The sequence below is a fragment of the Theobroma cacao genome, chromosome 2, assembly GCF_000208745.1.
Source record: "Theobroma cacao cultivar B97-61/B2 chromosome 2, Criollo_cocoa_genome_V2, whole genome shotgun sequence".
In the NCBI taxonomy this organism is placed as follows: Eukaryota; Viridiplantae; Streptophyta; class Magnoliopsida; order Malvales; family Malvaceae; genus Theobroma; species Theobroma cacao.
Window position 1 is genome coordinate 26,221,424 of NC_030851.1, and position 6,225 is coordinate 26,227,648.

Sequence of the window (6,225 nt, forward strand, 5' to 3'; positions counted from 1 at the left end):
CATGATCTCTAACAAAGTGATGTCTAATCTCAATATGCTTAGTCCTAGAATGCTGTACAGGATTTTTTGAAATGTTGATTGCACTTGTATTGTCACAATATATTGGTATGTTATGCATTGATATTCCATAGTCTTTTAGTTGTTGTTTAATCCATAAGATTTGAGCACAGCAGCTACCTAAAGATACATATTCGACTTCAGTTGTAGACAAAGCAACTGAATTCTGCTTTTTGCTTGACCATGACAAAAGCATATTACTTAGAAACTGGCAGGTTTTGCTAGTGCTCTTTCTATCTGTTTTGCTGCCAGCAAAATCTGCATCTGAATATCCAACTAAACTAAAGGATGATTCCCTAGGATACCATATCCCTAAAGTTTATGTATCTAAGAGGTATCTAAGACTTCTTTTAACAGCAGTTAAGTGTGATTCTTGAGGTTGTGATTGAAATCTAGCACACAAACACACACTAAATTGAATATCTGGTCTGTTTGCTATTAAGTAAAGTAGTGATTCGATCGTACCTCTATAGAGCTTTTGATCAACATCTTTTTCTTTTTCATCTACATCAAGTCTAGTGGATGGACTCATTGGTGTGCAAATTCTTTAGCAAAATTCTTGTAGAAAGCCTCATTAGTTGCATCAAACACAATGTCATCCACATAACTTTGAATAATAATTAAATCATTTAAGTATCTTTTGATAAACAATGTTGTATCAATACTACCTCTAATATAACCTTTTTCAATCAAAAATTTTGAAAACCTCTCATACCAAGCTTTAGGAGCTTGTTTCAATCCATACAAGGCTTTGTGAAGTTTGAAAACATGATCTGGTTTTTCAAAGTCTTCAAATCCAGGAGGTTGTTCAACATATACTTCTTCTTGAATGAAACCATTTAAAAATGCACTCTTTACATCCATTTGGAACAATTTAAAATTCATAAAGCATGCAAATACAAGCAACAACCTTATGGCTTCTATCCTAGCAACCGGTGCAAAGGTTTCATCATAGTCAATTCCTTCCTCTTGGTTGTATCCATGTGCTACCAACCTAACTTTATTTCTAACTACATTTCCTTGCTCATCTACTTTATTTCTAAACACCCATTTTGTGCCAACAATAGGGTGGTTTAAAGGTCTAGAAACTAATGACCGTACATGGTTTCTTTTGAACTGATCAAGTTCTTCTTGCATGACTATTATCCAGTTTTCCTCTTTTTCTGCCTCTACAAGGTTTTTAAGCTCAATTTGAGAGATAAATGTTGAAAACTCACATGTCTCTCTAGTTGCTCTTCTAGTCTTGACTCCTTGAGATATATCACCTATGATTTGCTCTTGTGGATGGTCTTTTACATATCTCTAGCTTCTTGAAAGGTCACTATGCTGATTTTCAGTTCTTTGTAATGTTTCTAAAGGTGGAGGTTCTGTTTCTCTTCCTAGGATATTTTCTTCACTATGTTTCTTATCATCCAAACTCATCTCTTCCATTTATCTTTCGAGGACATCCGTATCATTTTCATCATCAGAAATTTCCTTTTGTAAGGTATTGGATTCATCAAAAAGTACATGGATGGATTCTTCAACTGTTAAAGATATTTTGTTGAAGATTCTATAGGCTTTTGAGTTTAATGCATATCCTAGGAATATAGCTTCATCCCTCTTTGCATCAAACTTTCCTAAAGGTTGTTTTCCATTGTTTAACACAAAGCACTTGTAGCCAAAGCTCCTAAGGTGAGAGATTTTGGTTTTCTACCTTTGTACAGCTCATATGGAGTCTTTGATATCATGGCTCTTATAGACACTCTATTAAGGATATAAGCTGATGTATTAATAGCTTCTGCCCAAAAGTATTTAGGTAAATTATTTTTACACAGCATAGTCCTTGCCATTTCTTTTAAGGTTTGGTATTTCCTTTCTATAACTCCATTTTGCTGGGGTGTTCTAAGTGCAAAAAATTATGATCCAGCCCCTTTTCATTGCAAAAGTTTTCAAACTCACCACAATGATCAGTCCTAATACTAAGTATGGCAAGTCTTTTTTCATTTTCAACTTTCCTACAATGATTTATAAATGCTGGTAGTGCATCATTCTTATGAGCAAGGAAGTACACCAAAGTATACCTATAGTAGTCATCAACTATCGCGAATCCATATGATTTTTCTCATAGATTAGTTGTAATAATTGGCCTAAATAGATCAATGTGCAGCAATTCTAGTGGTCTAGAGGTTGACACACTATTCTTGCTTTTGAAAGATGTTCTAACTTGTTTTCCTAGTTGGCATGCATTACAAATTTGATCATATTCAAATTTAAGTTCAGGCAATCCTATAACCAATTATTTCTTATCAATTTTGAGATAGTATGCACGCTCACATGTCCAAGTCTCCTATGCCATAACCGGCCATCATTTTCAACATTTGCTATAAGACATGTTTCACAATTCACCTCAAGATCTTCAAGAGATATAACAGACATATTCTTAATTCTTTTTCCTATAAATGAAACTTTGTTAGTACTTATATCTATCACTTCACATTTATTTGAGTCAAAGCATACCTTAAAACCTTTATCACATAATTAGCTGATGCTCAATAAATTGTGTTTCAAACTTTTAACCAACAACACATGACTAATTTGAGCTTGAGAGTTCATACCAATGGTTTCAATACCACAAATTCTACCTTTTGAATCATTACCGAAGGAAACGGTACCTCCCTTTTTCTTGTCCAGCTGACCAAACAGTATTTAATTTCCAGTCATGTGCCTTGAACAGCCACTATCCACAAACCATGGTTCCTTATCCTTTAGTTGAGCTTTTGAACATGTGTCTTTTAGATTTAGCTCAACCTATAAAATAGATTTTCAGTTTTTCTTAATACGTACCCATACTTTGATGGGTCCTTGAAGGTTAGTTGCAACATAGAATCCTTTTAGAACCCAAATCATTTTTGTTTTTTGTGTGCTTCTTCTTCTATAACAGTTATAAGATAAATGACCAAGTTTATCACAAACATAACATCTAAGAGAAAAATCATTAGCATTTCTTCAGAAATTTGTGCTCTTTCTTGATGATTCTTTTCTTAAACTCTTAAGTGTAGTAATTTCATTAATAGCTTTTTATAAAGCTTCAGTTCTGTTGTCCAGCTCCAATTCCATAACTTCAAAATTTGTTTTTGATTGTTATAATTCAGTTTGAAGCAAATTTTTTTGCTCAAAAACAAAATCAAAGTCAAGTTTAATCTTTTCCAAATCTGATTCAAGAGATGTTGACTTTTCTTTAAAGTCTTATATTTCAAAACAAGTTTTTCAAATTCCTTATATAAACATTTGTATTCATCTTGAAGTTCATCAACAGAAATATTGCAAAGGGATGAAGATACTTCCGATTGAACATCCTGTGCCATCAAACACAAGTTTGCTCTTTCTTCAGCTTTTTCTTCCTCAACTTTGAGCTTGAAGTATCATTATCTAACCAAGTAGCTACCACCATTGCCTTCTTTGATTTCTTGTTTTTCTTTAAAGCTTCTTTTTTCAACATGGGGCATTTGGACTTGAAATGTTCAGGCTTCTTGCATTCGAAGCATGTAAGCTCTTCCTTTTTGTTGGAGTCATTTTTGTTTCTAGTTCTCCATGAAGAACCTTGATCTCTTCTAAACCCTATTCTAGCTAGTCTTCGGTTTCTTTTGTCTATCAACTTTCTGAATCTCTTTGCAACTAGTGCCAATTATTCATCATCATCACAAGATAGCTCATCCAATTCTTCTTCAAGAATGCTGGCTTTTAGGGTAATGCTTTTCTTCTTTTCCTTTGCTTCCCTTATATCTTCTTCTTCCTCTTCCTTGAGCTCTAGCTCATGAGTAAGGAGAGAACCACAAATTTCATCCAAAGTTATAACATTTAAGTCCTTGGCTTCTCGAATGGTTGTAACCTTAGGCTTCCAATTCTTAAGTAGGCTTCTAAGAAGTCTTTTAACAATTTCATGCTCGAAAATTAGTTTGCCTAGTTGACTAAGTTTGTTTATGATGTTTGTGAATCTATCTAGTATGTTGGTGATATCTTCACCAGGCTCCATCTTAAACATTTCATAATTGTGGGTCAAGAAGGCTATCTTGGACTTCTTGAGTTAAAAAGTCCATTCATGGATAATCCTAAGCTTATCCCACACCTGTTTTGTTGTGGTATAGCTTAATACTTTGTTGAATTCGGTGGGAGTTAGAGCACAATGCGGTGTATTGAATGCCTTAAAATTGGTTTGGACCATTTTTGTTTTAGCCTCGGTCCATTCAGACCTTAGCTTAGGGATCATCTCATTGGTCACTACATTTAAAGTTGAAGGAATGAATGGTCCATCAGTTATGACGTCCTACATCTCATAATCAATTGCTCTAATATATATTGACATCCTAGTACTCCAATAAGGGTAATTTGAGCCATCAAACAGAGGTGGTCAGTTTGTTGATTGTCCCTTAGCAAATATTGATTTTTGAAGAGCCATTTGATATTCCCAAGGGTGTTAGACCTTAATAACAAGGGTTAGTCTCTAATACCACTTGTTGGTCCTAAATAAATGTGCTAGAGGGGGGGTGAATAGCACTTTTTGGCTCTTAATCAAATTGGCTCTAAGTTGAGGACAAGTTTAAGATCAATAAAAACTTGTTCTATGCAAGATGAGGGAATGATTTAAGAAGGAATAAAAATATAAAAAAAATAGAATAGATAATGGCAGCAAATTATAGTGGCTCGGTCCAAGACCTACATCCACTACCTTGATTGTTCAACCAAGGATTTTCCAAATCAATCCACTATGAACCGGTCAAATTCACAAACTTTCACCAAACTTTACAATGGCTTTTACAAGGCTTAGCAAAACCTTTGATAATGATTTTTATCGGGATCAACCAAAACCCAAAGTGGTTTTTCAAAGGCTTAACCACAACCTTTCACAATGGTTTTTCATGGGCTCAACCAAAACCCAAAGTGATTTTTTACAGGCTCAACCACAACCTACAACAATGGTTTTTCACGAGATCAACCAAAACTCAAACTAACTTTTCTAGGCTAAGTTAAAACCTATACACTCAATCAAGCAATCCAAGCTTGAATAAATCCCTTAGTGTCACGACCCGAAACTCCCATCGGGCTCGTGACAACCGCTGCGACGTCTCGATAGGCACTAATTACCCGAAATGCTGATTGAAACCCCGCAAGGCTTACCATCAGCTTCTGCATCTCCTCGGTGAGCGACAGTTATTAAACCCTGCATTTCAAAAAATCATAAGTCGTTTCCAAATCAAAATAATAAAATATTATATTTTAGCTCATAGGGGCATGTTCGTCATTTTTCTTCGAAAATATGAAAACCCGCCAAAAACATGGTGTAAAAGCTAAATATGTTCATACATACTTTAAATCAGATAACTGAAGTATAAAATTATTTTTAGAGTGACATGTGGGCTCCCAACTGACCAAGAATGTGTAGGGCTACGAACCTTTGCTTTCTAGGATGCAACTACGAGATTAATTCTCGTCCTAATCAACTATCAACAAACTGTCCTGAGCTTGAAAAATGGATAGGAAGAGGGGTGAGATTACATAATCCCAGTCAGTAAACAAACACCATCTAAACTATCTAAAGGCGAGTAAGTGGAGACGAATTAAAATATTCTTTTCCAATATATGTTTCATAACATGAATATTAAGTTTACTCAATTAATCAACATGGCTTATATATCTCACAAAACTTGGCTCATGCCAAAAATCATTCTTGTGGATGCCTTGGCCTGGGCATCTGACCGAGACCACCAAGGCTGTTAAATGTCTTTACATTCTAAATTCTAGCCATGCCTTCGTGTTGGCTGAGTCTCACTCTCACGCGGTGGTCCACGTGAAGTGCACTCAAATCTTTACCTCTAGAGAAACCTTCCACACGGCTTTCCGATCGAGTAAGCTATATTTGATTCTGTGCCCCCTCTCTTAGGCTGGTCCACAGAACCTCCACTGCAGGGATTATGGATTATTTTATCTACCACCTGATTTATAAAATCTTTATCTGCATGACAAGGCAATTTATCGCAATCTAGCCTCTCAAGCCTGAATACACAGTATATATAATTTTGATACAAATACCGACTTTGCCATTCATGCTCACATATTGCTATAAGCCATATAATTTAAAACACAATTTATAACACAAGCAGGCAGTCTCCAATTACTCTATTTTCAAAA